Below are 14,816 nucleotides of genomic sequence, written 5' to 3'. Positions count from 1 at the left end.
GCAACAATGTTACATCAGTTGAAAGGTAGTAAACTGAACAAAGTATTATTGTATTTTTCTGGAAAATGGTTAATATACTAATTAATTTTAGACTTCAAAATGCATGATAAGATTTTGAGGACAACCAATACAAGAACAGAAGTAGCATGTGTAACTTCCAAATTTGAGAGAGAAAACAATGAGATAAGAACACAAACCAACTCAATCAACCCCCAAATCTGTGATAACTAGAGGCCAGCTTATTCAGGGCCTTACAGGCCATGGTAAGGCTAGGGATTTGGGTCCAAATGAAGAATTGTGCTGAAATTATGGGAGATCCAAGATAAGTGTGAGATATGTTTATTCCCAGTACCCAAGATGCTTCTTCTCTGATGGAAGGCCCTTTCTATTTAGCTTGGTGTTTCACAGTGGTTGACTGTAGCTCAATGGAGCAATGGTTTAAGCCCAATATCCAGTCTGCCCACTGATGCTCTGGAAATCCAGTGACTCAGCTCCTCACTGCCACTCTGTAATCTTCAAAACTACAGTAGCATATGCAGCATGCAGGAGGATATGTGTAGAAATACACTTTAAAACTAGACAACCAACTCCTTATCAGGGCAATTAAGATACTCCAAAATCTCAAAAAAGTGGTCCAAACACATTTAAAATTATCCTTTCCCATCCACCACATGCACATAGGGACCAGGCAGTTTACACAGATGTGTGAAGTGTACAGTGTAGGAGGAACTGCAACAAACTTGAGAGTCAGTGCCCCAAAGAATCCATCAACTCCTTGGCTCCAGCCCATTGCTGTTATACAGAAACTTAGTTATTGTCAGAGCTCCAGACTACCTGTGCTAAGAAACTAGCCAAATCCTTAGTTCCACGAAAATGCTCCAGTTTTCTTTGCTCACATGATTGCTTCTCTTAAAATATTTTTATTGAAGATAATTTTTTAGAGCAGCTTAAGTTTCACAGCAAAGTTAGGATGAAGGTACAGAGAAGTCCCATATATCCTCTGCCCCCCATACATGCATAGTTTCCCCCACCAATCCCCACCAGAGTGGTACATTTGCTACAACTGATGAACTTACATTGACACATCGTAATCACCCAAAGTCCATAGTTTACATTACAGTTCACTCTAGGTGTTGTAAATTCTATAGTTTGGACAAATGTGTCCATCATTATAGTATCATACAGTAACACACTGCCCTAAAAAGCCTCTGTGCTCCATCTATTCATCCCTTCCTCCCCAAATCCCCGGCAACCACTGATATTTTTACTGTCTCCATAGTTTTGCCTTTTCCAGAATGATATGTAGTTGCAATTGTATAGTATGCAACCTTTTCAGTTTGGCTTCTTTCACCTAGTCATATGCATTTAAGGTTCCTCCATGTCTTTTAATGGCTTGACAGCTCATTTCTTCTTAGCAGCGAATACCATTCCATTGTCTGGACGTACCACAATTTATTTATCCATTCACTTACTAAAGGACATCTTAGTTGCTTCCAAGTTTTGGCAATTATGAGTAAAGTTACTATAAACATCTGTGTGCAGGTTTTTGTGTGCGCATGTTTTCAACTCCTTTGGGTAAATACCAAAGAGTATGATTGCTATACTGTATGGTAAGAATACATGCAGTTTTTAAAGAAAATGCCAAAGTGTCTTCCAAAGGGGCTGTACCATTTTGCAGTCCCATCAGAAATGAATGAGAGTTCCTGTTGCTCCACATCCTTTCCAGCATTTGATGTTGTCAGTGTTCTGTATTTTGGCCATTCTAATACATGTGTATCTTCTTTGATGAGGTGTATTTTAAGGTCTTGGTTCATTTTTTAACTGGGTTGTTTGTTTTCTTATGGTTGAGTTTCAAGTGTTCTTTGTATATTTTGAATAATAGCCCTTCATCAGATACGTCTTTTGCAAATATTTGCTCCCGATATGTGGCTTATATTTTCATTCTCTTGAAAGTGTCTTTCACAAAGCAGAAATTTTTAATTTTAATGAATTCCAGTTTATCAATTCTTTCTTTCATGAATCATGCCTTTGGTATTTAATCTAAAAAATCATCACCAACCCCAAGGTCATCTAGATTTTCTCCCATGTTATCTTCTAGGTGCTTTATAATTTTGCATTTACATTTAGGTCTGTGATCCATGTTGATTTAATTTTTTGAATGATGTGAGGTGTGTGTCTAGATTCTCTTTTTTTGCGTGTTGATGTCTAATTGTTCCAGCACCATTTGTTGAAAAACTATCTTTTCTTCATTTTATTGCCTTTGCTCCTTTGTCAAAGATCAGCTGACTACATTCGTGTGGGTCTGTCTGTGGGCTCTCTATTCCATTCCATTGATCTCCTTGTCACTTCTTTCACCAGTACAACACTGCCTTAATAACTATAGCTTTATATTAAGTCTTCAAGTTGGGTGTATTGGTCCTCCAACTGCTCTTCTTCTTTAATACTCTGTCGCCTATTCTGGGTTTTTTGCCTGTCCATATGAGCTTTATAATCTGTTTGTCAATATCCACAAAATAACTTGCTGGGATTTTTATTTGAATTATACTGAATCTATAGATCAAGTTGTGTAGAACTGCCATCTTGACAATGTAGAGTCTCCCTATCCACGTATCTTTCCCTATCCTTTTACTTTTAGTCTATAAGTGTCTTATATTAAAGTGGGTTTCTTACAGACAACATAGAGTTGGGTCTTGTTTTTTGATCTACTCTGACAATTCCTGTCTTTTAATTGGTGCATTTAGACCATTTATGTTCAAAGTGATATACTTGGATTAATAGTTACCATATTTGTCACCCTTGTTATTAGTTCTTATTATTGTCTTTCACTCTTTTTCTGCCTTTTGTGGTTTTGATTGAGCATTTTATACATGATTTTTTCCTCCTGTCTTCTCTTTTCCTCCCTGGTCCTCTATTACCTTCTGATAAAAACCTGTTCAACTTCCAAGGCCACTGACAAAGCCACACACCTTCTGAAGCTACACCAGGTAGATATCATTTCTCCTCACCCTGAACTTCCCACGTACATTGTTCCACTAGTCTGCTGAGTTTTATTATAGCTACTTATTATATACCAAATTCCCTACCAGGCTGAAGGTTCTTTGAAAGCAGGACTATGAGTTTTTTCATCTTTGTATCACCTTTGGAACCTAGCTCAGAGCCAAGTACAGAGAAAATAAATATTTATTCAATAAAACTGAAGTACTAAATAGTGTGGTGCACATAAAAAGTCCCATCGTAGCACAAAAGGGAGAAATCAGTGTGGTTTGAAGTAGTCAGAGAAGACTGGATAGGGCAGCGGAAAGGGTCCTTGTGGAAGAAGGAAAAGCTCCAGCAAAGGAATGGAAACGTGAGGGGCATTAAAGCAGCCTGTCCTCCCCCTTATCTCTAAGAGAATGGATAGGCAGAGAAAGTACTCTTTATTGATTTTGGCCATTCTCAAGTGTCCAGGAAACCCTCTGTAAGATGGGTTCTGGCTATATTTTTACTTCAGTGCAGCTAAACGTGAGGCAATAAATGATGATGGATGGAATAAAATGTAATCCCCAAAGACCTCATTTTCCTTAAATTCCACCTTCAATACAAATCAAGTGATAATCAATGCCAAACTTGGAACATCATATATTTGTTCACTCTTTTATTTAATAAATATTGATTAAGCAACAATTATGGGCCAGAACTGGGCTAAGTGCTGCAGATACAGCACTGGATAAAATGTGATTATCAACTTTCAAAAGGCTCACAACCTAATGGGGAAGATTAGCTCTCAGTAAGTTGGAAATTGCCCAGTTCAATGCACTCTTTCTGTGAATGATCTTAGACTCATACTACTTTGGAGAAGTTGAACAACTGTATTCACCTGAGGCCGAACATGTCCCCCAGGAGGGCTGAGCTTGGTGTAGTTAAGTGTGGGAGTCACAGAGAGGTTCTTCTCACATGGCTTTACAATAGTGTAGAATGAACACAACCTAGCTTTGTATAATACTTCAATGAGAGAAAACAGACTAATGCAGGAAAAAGAAGAGAACTTTTAAAAGCATAGTTAAAATCTTCAGAGAGACTCAAGACATCAGAGCCATAAAACTACAACAGGCTACTATTTTTAAAAAGTATTCAGAGTTCCTAGAAATTAAAAATACAAGAACCAAAATGAAAAGTAATTCAAACAGAAACAATGAATATCAGAAATGACATGACTAAGGTTCCATACACAAAACTAGAAGATTGATTTGAGGAATTTTTGCAAAATACAAAGCAAAAATAAAGGGATAAAAAGTTCAAAGGAGTATAGCACAGGGAACTCTACTCAATACTCTGTAATGTGTAAATCAACTATACTCCAATAAAAAAAAAAAGAAAAAAATATTCTGTAATGGCCTATATGGGAAAAGAATCTAAAGAAAGAGTGGATAGGGCTTCCCTGGTGGCGCAGTGGTTGAGAATCCGCCTGCCAATGCAGGGGACATGGGTTCGATCCCTGGTCCAGGAAGATCCCACATGCCGCGGAGCAACTAAGTCCGTGCGTCACAACTACTGAGCCTGCACTCTAGAGCCTGTGAGGCACAACTACTGAGCCTGTGTGCCACAGCTACTGAAGCCCGCGCACCTAGAGCCCGTGCTCTGCAACAAGAGAAGCGACCGCAATGAGAAGCCCGTGCACCACAACGAAGAGTAGTAGCCCCTGCTCGCCGCAACCAGAGAAAGTCTGCACGCAGCAACGAAGACCCAATGCAGCCAAAAATGAATAAAATTAATTAATTTTTAAAAAGAGTGTATATATGTTTATGTATAACTGATTCACTTTGCTGTACACCTCAAACTAACACAACACTGTAAATCAACTATACTCCAATAAAAATTTTTTTTAAATGTTGAAAGGAAAATTAAGAGTCCTGGATGATGGTTCAAGATCTAAAATCTATCTAATAAGAGTCCTAAAAAGAGATAACAGAGAAGATGGAGGGAAACAAAGAAATACCAAAGAGAATATTTACCTGAAGTGAAGAAAGATTTATATGGTTAGATAGAGAAGACACGCTAGATATTTTCTAGAAACGTGGGAAGGACTCATAATATAGTACAGATAAATCCTGGAGAAATTTGTGACATTTGACAATAAAAGGAGAACGTTTTACGCTTCTAGTACGTACAAGTGTGTCTGGGGGCAGGGAGTACAAGACGAATACGTACTAAAGAATGGTAATTAAACTGGCATTGGACTTCTTATATGTAGCACAGAATGCTAGACAACAATGGGAGATCATCCTGGGTTATACAGGTGGGCTCTAAATGCAATTACATGTATCCCTAAGAGGGAGGCAGAGGGAGATTTGACAGACAGAAGAGGAGAAGGCAGTGGTGACCATGGGGGCAGAACAGAGCGAGGCGTCACGAGCCAAGGAATGGTCAGCCGCCAGAAGCTGGTAGAGGCAGGAAAAGCTTCTGCTCCGGAGCCTCTGGAGGGAGTGCTGCCCCACTGATGCCTTGATTTCAGCCCAGTGATACAGACTTCAGACTTCCGGCCTCCAGAACTGTGAGGGAATACATTTCTGTTTAAGCGACCAGGTTTGTGAAAACTTTTTAGAGCAGCCACAAGAGACGGATACAGTGAGTTATTACCCAAGTAGTAAACAGAAATTTCAAGAACAGTACACACAAATGAGCACCTTGACAGCTCAGAAGTACCGGAAAGACTAAAACAGTATTTCAAAGCCAAGCAAAGACATAACCACCCCAAGAGTCAAAGCAACTTAAAGCAAGTCCAATATTACATTACTAACCTACATTAATAACCAGCAAACTCAGGGATAAATATAGATTTTAACCAAGCGTAGTTTATTCTTTATTTGGGAATTTCCTATTGAAATTAGTCTTCTCTGCCCCCATATTTTAAAGCCATGTGATATCCATGATAGCATCTAGGACAGAATTATTCAAAAGAAACCTTTATGCAGAGCTCTTCGCTGTTTCAGTTTCTGTGTTTAGTGAAGTAGTGTACTAGCCAAATATCACAATAGGAGTTCAGATCATAAGACGTATTACCCGTCTATTCAACTACCCTCCCTCCTGATACATTTAGAATTTTCCTTCCTTTATATAAATCCAATACAGCAGTAGCTTCTACCACTGCCCTTTAAGGCACACACATAGATTGGAACTCACAGTAAACCCTCCTTTAGAAATAGGCAGCATAGCTTACACAGTAATGGGGATTTACCACAGGTAGCCCCACTGTATACAATGCTGTAAGTCACCCAGTTCATTATTCCATAGCACTTCACTGTGCGGGTACCAGACTGTTCTCCATCTTTACCAAACACCTCTTTACTTTAGTTAATTAATTCTATATAGTATTAGGGGAGCCAGAAAACAAGCAATAAGTTTTAAGTGAAGGTTAGGCATGCCTCCAGCACTGTACTATGTATTACAGTATATATAAAAATAGTAGGGGAAAAAATGGTTACTGCCCAGAGGAAACTTAGCATCTGCTTTGGGAGAAAAGACTCCGCACAACTAGAAAACCATGTAAAAGGATGCCTGGTCACCTAGAGGGGTGGGATAGGGAGGGTGGGAGGGAGGGAGATGCAAGAGGGAAGAGATATGGGAACATATGTATATGTATAACTGATTCACTTTGTTATAAAGCAGAAACTAACACACCATTGTAAAGCAATTATACTCCAATAAAGATGTTAAAAAAAAAAAAAAGGATGCCTGGTGAAATGCTAAAACCACTCTGGGGCTTCATTTTACTTCTTCTTATACAAAGAGTACATCCAACCTCTGTGTGGATATGGAAGCTCCTTAACTGATTTTATTCATTTTCCAACTGGATGCCAATTTATTACTTCGTATATTGAAAAATATGCTTGACATATATATTGACTAGGACACTCCCATTGGTTTGTCTGCCCTATACTCTCCTTGGAGATAGGGCTACTTGGAAAACCAGGTTGTGATTGGAAGGTTGCTTGAGAAGTAGGAGCTTAGTGCCAAGGGAATTAGGTGGATGACATAAAAGTTTAATGGCGTCAACCATGAAAGTCCTTCCAGACAACTCTCTGTGGATGGCTCACAGGACCTTACACAATCAAAGAAAACCACCTCTTGTGAAGTTGCACCCACTACCCCACCCTGGGTGGGTACACCTAAATCAGTAAAGCTTTGTCCTCTCAAGCTTGACTAGCCATAGAAGAGCATTCTAGGTAATGCAGGCGCTCTCAGGAGCTGACCTAGGAAGCAAGCAAGTCAGATAAAGCAATCTTAAAACACAGACCTGGAGAGAAGCATGTTTGCTTATAATGATACCAGCCAGAAACCATTTTTTCCTAGAAGCCTTTCCAATCCAGGTCTGAGTTACCTTCACCCCTGCTTGTTCACAGGACAATTTAGGCCACATGCCATGTTCTTCTAGACCATGGCATTATCTGTTGACTCGCTGCCTCACTCACATCTGTGAAACGTGGAAACTCACCAACGGTGTACAAGACCATCAGTTTTAAATAACACCATCCATCACAAAATGGAAAGGAGTGATCAACATTCTTTCAACTGCAAGGCATTATACAAGGGTCAGCAAGGGGGAGTCACGGTTGGCAACACAGTTGCTGGCCTCAGGTAGCAAATCCATCCTTCCAGCTGTTCTGATCCATATGGGTTCAATGAACCACAGAGAGACAGCGCAGCCTCTTCTTACTGGGAGTATCTGCTGTAACTCTTCTATCCAAACCCCATCATAAAACAACTGTAAGCTAAGCTGATGACCATTTATCTAACCTTCATCTGGTGGCCAACTGCTGATAAAGAGGAAAACATGCACATTAATGAGCAGACAGATGTGATGAAGGAAATTAAGGTGTTCTTATCTTGAAGAAAGCAAAGATTTTAAACGTAGGAAAAAAATAAAATAATTTAGTCATTAAGTCAAAGCCAGATGGGAAGCCACTAGTGCAATTTTTCCTGGTAAGCAAATTCCAGGGCTATCCCCAACAGTCCTGACACTCAATTTCTTACAACATATAGCTATTATGATAATATCCCACAACCTTTCAGTTATCAAAAATCAAGATTCTCACTTCAGTTTCTAGGGCCTGGATATGGATTTCAATACAGCATACTTAGTGCTTTTTCTTCTTGCATTTTGGGTCCCAATTTTAATTTTGCCCCAGACAAGCAAATGTTTTATCCCCCAAATTTCCAATTGATATTTTACTTATAGCCTATATAAAAATTTAAAATATAAGATGGTGTATAAGAAGACCTGGAATGCTCCCTTAACATCTCTGACTTTCATTTTTTTTACCTGTAAAATGGGATCACAATAATTGTATGCCCCTTACCACAGCGGTTCTCAAATAGGGATGATTTCCACCTCCCAGGGGACATGTGACAATATCTGGAGACATTTTCAGTTGTCACACCTTGAGAGAAAGGAGTGCTAATTGTTTCTAGTGGATAGAGGTAAGGGATGCTACCAAGAGGTCTACAATGTACAAGACAGCCCCCAACAACAAAGAATTGTCCAGCCCCAAATGTCAGTAATGCTGAAGGTGAGAAATTCTGCTTTAATGTCATGGAGTTATCATAGACACCGAAGCAGATGCTTAGTGAGAGATTTTATAAACGATAATAATAATAAATCTTAATGTTAGCTTGTCCTTATTTTACAACAAAAATTAAATTCTCACCTATGAATCAAAATAAGTGTGAAGGACCAATGAGTGCCAAAGGAAAAAAATCATCATTGAAAGCCTAGAATTGTGGTGATAAAGAGACTGTCCTAATCACATCACTGAAAGCTTGGACATCGGCCTGGGTCACCAAGATCACGCTGCTCTCTCCACCCTGAACTTGGGTGGATTATCCTCCGGCTCTTGATGTGAGATCATCTGGGAGGCTGGTGGATGTGCTCTGAAGCAAGGTCAGCTGGGCTGGAGTTATCTCTACTGGGCTGGGCAAGCAGAGTATAAAACATAGGCCAGCTGCTCAATCTTGAGTTGTCAGGTTCTCCAAAAAGGGGTCTCTTAGGATGAAAGGATGTTGGTCAAGTCATTCTTGGCTAGAAGTTAACTAGACAGAGTACCTAGTAGAGAGGGACATGTAAGTGGGAGATAGAATGAGCAAAACTGGCATTATCCCTAAAGCATCTCCCTTTGGTAGTGGATCAAACCATGGCCTGTTTGTTTTCAGATTCATTCCTCACCCTTCCCTGCTGTGCTTTGGGAGGCATGGGGGTGAAGGTAGTACGGGCAGCCTGTGCTCCATGTCAGCTGGTGTTCTGCAGGTTTTTCCACCGAGAAATGAGAGGCCCGAAAGAAGGGAGAAGCAAGAATATTTCTCCCTTCCTTCTCTGCCTCTGGTGTCTCCCCAGCAGTGGCTGCACCACCCCCTTGGTGTCAGTATCCTTTGTGGTTTCAGGATCCATCAGGCATCCCCAGGCCCTGAGCTGGGGTACTACCACTTCCTCCTTTCATCCCTCCAGTCTAGGGGTGTGGCTTCCTGTTGCTACTAACTTTTGGGTTGCCTTCCCCATCCTCCTTTTAAGCTTCTTCTGGCACCTGTGAAACCAAATTCTTGCACTAGATTCCCTCCGATTTAAATAGAGTGGCTCCTCTTTCCCGGCTGGACTTTAAATCATACTTTCAGGGTAGAATGTTAGGCACAATAGTGTGACACCGGGAGCTCACGCAGTTAGACAGGTATAACAAGGGCATGGCATCAACAGGAGGCAGAGGAAGCTGAGTTTACCTGCCCAACAAAGACCTGTTAAGCACCCACTATGCGCTGGAAATTGTGCTGGGTATAGGAATTTGGTGTGAACAAAAATATATACCACTTCCATTCCCCAATGAATAATAATATAAGTAACTATAAAATTATTATATAATAGTGAGTTGCTCTATGATTTTTTTAAGTTCAATAATTCTGGTAACTGAAATAACACAAGAAAACAACACAAATTCTTCCATGAAAATAAGAGGTGAGTTGAAGTAGGTTCAGGCTAATAACATATTGGAGAGAGAATTTATAACTCTCCAGGTTTATCATTTCTAATATGAGTATCATTAAGCTGCTTTTCCAAACCCCAAAATAACAGCCAACCCAGCTACTTTCTGTTCCTTAGAGTGATGCTTGGGGAGCAATGCATTTTTTTAAAGATTTGTTTCCAGTGTGAAGTCATATATCAGAGCTAAGAAAAATTAATAAACCTCGGATGAGAGGTTTCCTGGATGACCAAGTGATCTTGTTAGCCAACCAGTTACACAGGAATATTTATGTGAAGGAAGAGAATGCAGTTTTAAGACTGGTCTAATGATTCAAGACATGAAATACATTCATTCTGGGAGCTGTCTGAAGGATACAGTGAAACATAAATATAACGAAAAAACTAAACGGTGGAGCCAACTGAAGAGACTCAAAATGAAAGTCCACTCATATACATTCGCATGACCCCCCCCCTTGAAATCAACAGGCACCAAATGAACATCTAAGCACATTATATTTACATGTTTTGCCCATTTCTGATTTGGAGTAATTTCTTCTATAACAAGAAGAGAATAGGATAGAATTTTGTAGATTAGTCACGATTTTTATCTAAGTTTGTTCCAATCTATTTACTAAATCCACAGTGGTCCCATTAAGGATTAATTGCTTCTTCAGAAGGGATATTGAGGCACTCATAAAGTGAACTATTCCCAACTTGTCTTATAAACCAATGGCTGATTAAGAAATCCACCTTTTCTAGTTCTACACAATGTTACCCTTTCTGAAGATGCAAGAATGATCAAATTTCCTCTATGTAATAACACCTATGGGCTTAATCAGCACAAAACCTCTCCATTAAGACTCCCTTTCTAGATACACACACAAAATACAGTTCTTAGGAAAATGAAAATAAAACCTTTGGGTGTGGTACGGGTTTTGTGAAAAATGGAACTTCTTTAAACAGAAATAGTTAACACCAGGAGCTGGTTAGCAGTTGAATAATTACATTAAATATATTCACCTCAGTGAATACTGTAAACAAAGAGATATTAAGTACTTTTTCACAAGTGCCCTGCTGTGATACCAGCTGATCAGGTTTAATAACAACCAGCGTTTCTACTAATTTTGCAAGAAAGATATGGTGAGGATAATTTCATCTTCTCGAGTGAGTATAAATCATCTATTCAACAGCGAGTTTAACAATGATACCATGTAGCATAACCACCAGCTATCAACTCAGAAATGTAATGTTTAGAACTGTACTATTTGCAAATTAAAGAATTAATGTTAACTTCAGTTAATACAGAAAATAAACTTGATTAGCAGAATGCATTAATATCAAATCAGCTTTGCAGATAATATGTTTTCTGCTATATCCCAAGGTGTGTGTCTGTCTCACTCTCTTTCTCAAGAGAACCCCAAAGGAAAACACTTTTCATTCTAATTGTATTATTTTAATATTCATTTTATAAACAATGCAATGTTTTTGCATGAAGGTAAAAATTCAGGTTGCTTTTTAAATAAATCCCCAAGGAACTGGGGAATTAGAAAATCTAGTTTATTTTCTAATTGATAATGGAGAACACCAGAGGAATCACAGGCATTATGACATTATGATTTTCTTTTTATTGTTAAATATACCATTATGTAAAAGGGGAAGATTCTGTCGTTATTCCTCTAATTAATGTACAAATGCTGAAATGCATTTTTACATAGCATAAATACACTGTAAACAAAATGAAAAAGAAAGTATGAATTTTTTAAAAGTTCAGCCCTTGGTATAGATATTTAATTATATTATTTTGATGGTTTAGAAGCAAAATTGGGGCCAGAAAGGCATAATTAGTTTAATAACCCGAAATATGGTAGCAACCAGCAAAATTCAAACGAGAATAAAGAACCAATACAGTATTATAAGGAATCTAACCTTCCTTTTCCTATAGCTGCTTTGCAGTTTCATAATCATGGTCATTATCCCTACTGATGATACCAATGCTTAATTATCGGGATATAATAAATGCAACATAATAGAGGAATTACCAAGTTACGATGTATACAAATGTATCTAAAGGTACAGATAATACAACAATAAGACATAACAGGTATTTTAGGAAAGCTTATTCCTATTCAGGGATAATGAAATATTAAGGAAAAGTTTTTCTCTCTGGCAAATGAGAAGTAATTATTTCCACAAAGTACTTAACACGTAAGAGGAAGGAAATACTTGAACACATTTAATTTAATATGTTTCTAATTCCTCAAAAACTCCTGGCTCTTAAATTAGTCTTCAAAAGCTCTGCAAAACATAGAAACTCAATTTATTGCAAAGGATTAGGCTAATTCAAGAAAAGAAAATTACAAATGTTTACAGCCTATTTAGAGAGAGTTTACAAGAATAGAATTTTATTCCTAAGAGGTACTGAATGTTCTGTATTGAAGTGGGAAGTACACATTCTGATACCAGCCATACACACATACCTCTTATTCTCACTGTGCACTCAATTTTGATATTGATAAAGGACTCATCCACATTTTATATGAAGTCACTGATGGTTTATCATTTAAATTTTTTTAAGTGATCAAATACTGAGAAAGCCTTATAAATAGTCACTTGTGTAATTCTTAAAGTCCAACTGATAACTAGAGAGATAACTAGATAACTAGATAACTAGAGAGATAACTAGAGAGAAAAAAATAGTAAGAGCTTAAGTGAGCAGGAAGGTAGTGCATTTTCTAGGAAAGATAATCTCAAGCTTCCCAATACTACATTATTTCCTTACAAACATGATTTGTATTGCAAAAAAATGAGATTCTTTAAGAGAAATAAAGGACTGATATTCTTCCTGTTCCAAGAATGCTGAAAACTGGAGACTCTCAGTTGGTCTTAAACTTAAGGAGACTTTGTGACCTTTCAAAATGGAAAGACAAAACCTTTTAATAAGCTTCCTAGTAAAGGGGATATTCTACTCAATAAAACTCTTGCTTTCACAATAAATTTTATTTGTAGACAGGCTTCAATTTGGTCCATGAAAAAGTAACTGCTGTGGGAATTGCCTTCCCACTCTAAACAACTAGATATCCTTGCAAAATACATTTAAATACTGTTTCAGGCAGAAGATGAGTATGGTACTTGAGCAACAGAAAGCAAATGGGGAACACACTACTATTATTCCAGCTTACTGCCTAGAGGTACTTTGTAGCCCACAACACAAGGAAAAAGAATCTAAACAAAGTCCAGCAGTGTTCTTGGACTAAGGTGACAGAAACTGGAGTTTGGGAAGATATCTAGGTTATTTTCGGTATCTAGATTTTACAGGTTAGATTACTGGAGATTTGCGGACGAAACTCCTGGAGTCTTTAGCTGAGTAGAGATCTATCCAGGAGGTCAGGAAAAGAACTTCTGGAAAGCATTAAGCAGAAAAATGACTGGGGCTCACACAGTTAGGAATCATTACCTTTTCCACTAAGTAAAATAAAGGGACCTTGTAATACACAGACCATCAGGTAGAGTTCTCTGAAGTGTCACACCTTAATAGTGGGACTAAAATAGCCCTAGAGTAAAGGCTGCTCTGAACTAGTCATAATAAAGCTCAAAATCAAGACTCAGAGGATCAAACTGATTCAAATAACTTCATTCTGGCCAATACTCTTTCAAATGTCTTTCAGCACTCAACGACTTAAAATTTGCAATGATTGGCACCTATCAAAAATTACCTAGCATTCAAAGATTAGAGACCTAAATGTAAGACCAGACACTATAAAACTCTTAGAGGAAAACATAGGAAGAATACTCTTTGACATAAATCACAGCAAGATCTTTTTTGATCCACCTCCTAGCGTAATGGAAATAAAAACAAAAATAAACAAATGGGACCTAATGAAACTTAAAAGCTTTTGCAAAGCAAAGGAAACTACAAACAAGACGAAAAGACAACCCTCAGAATGGGAGAAAATATTTGCAAACGAATCAACGGACAAAGGATTAATCTCCAAAATATATAAATAGCACATGCAGCACAATATTAAAGAAACAAACAACCCAATCAAAAAATGGGCAGAAGACCTAAATAGACATTTCTCCAAAGAAGACATACAGATGGCCAAGAAGCACATGAAAAGCTGCTCAACATCACTAATTATTAGAGAAACTCAAATCAAAACTACACCAGTTAGAATGGGCATCATCAGAAAATCTACAGACATAAATGCTGAAAGGGTCTGGAGAAAAGGGAACCCTTTTGCATTGTTGGTGGGAATGTAAATTGATACAGCCACTATGGAGAACAGTATGGAGGTTCCTTAAAAAACTAAAAATAGAATTATCATATGACCCAGCAATCCCACTACTGGGCATATACCTAAAGAAAACCATAATTCAAAAATACACATGCACCCCAATGTTCATTGCAGCACTATTTACAATAACCAGGTCATGGAAGCAACCTAAATGCCCATCGACAGACAAATGGACAAGGAAGATGTGGTACATATATACAGTGGAATATTACTCAGCCATAAAAAGAATGAAATTGGGTCATTTCTAGAGACTGTCATACAGAGTGAAATAAGTCAGGAAGAGAAAAACAAGTATCATATATTAACGCATATATGTGGAATCTAGAAAAATGGTACAGATGAACCAGTTTGCAGGGCAGAAATAGAGACACAGATGTAGAGAACAAATGTATGGACACCAAGCGGGGAGAGTGGTTGGGGGGTGGGGGGTGGGATGAACTGGGAGATTGGAATTGACATGTATACACTAATATGTATAAAACAGATAACTAATAAGAACCTGCTGTATAAAAAATAAAATAAAATTCAAAAAAGAAGGT

The 14,816-nt window shown here is 38.1% G+C and overlaps 1 long non-coding RNA gene across 4 annotated transcripts in view; it reads right to left on the bottom strand.

The window, feature by feature from the left end:
- The window catches only part of LOC307181736, a 420,065-nt gene that overhangs the window by 68,943 nt on the left and 336,306 nt on the right, over positions 1-14,816 (bottom strand). The gene's annotated exons all lie outside the window — the stretch shown is intronic.

Source organism: Stenella coeruleoalba (assembly GCF_951394435.1).
Source record: "Stenella coeruleoalba genome assembly, chromosome: 2".
Lineage (NCBI taxonomy): Eukaryota > Metazoa > Chordata > Mammalia > Artiodactyla > Delphinidae > Stenella > Stenella coeruleoalba.
Note: the sequence above shows the minus strand (reverse complement) of the source record. Positions and strands in the feature narration are given on the sequence as shown.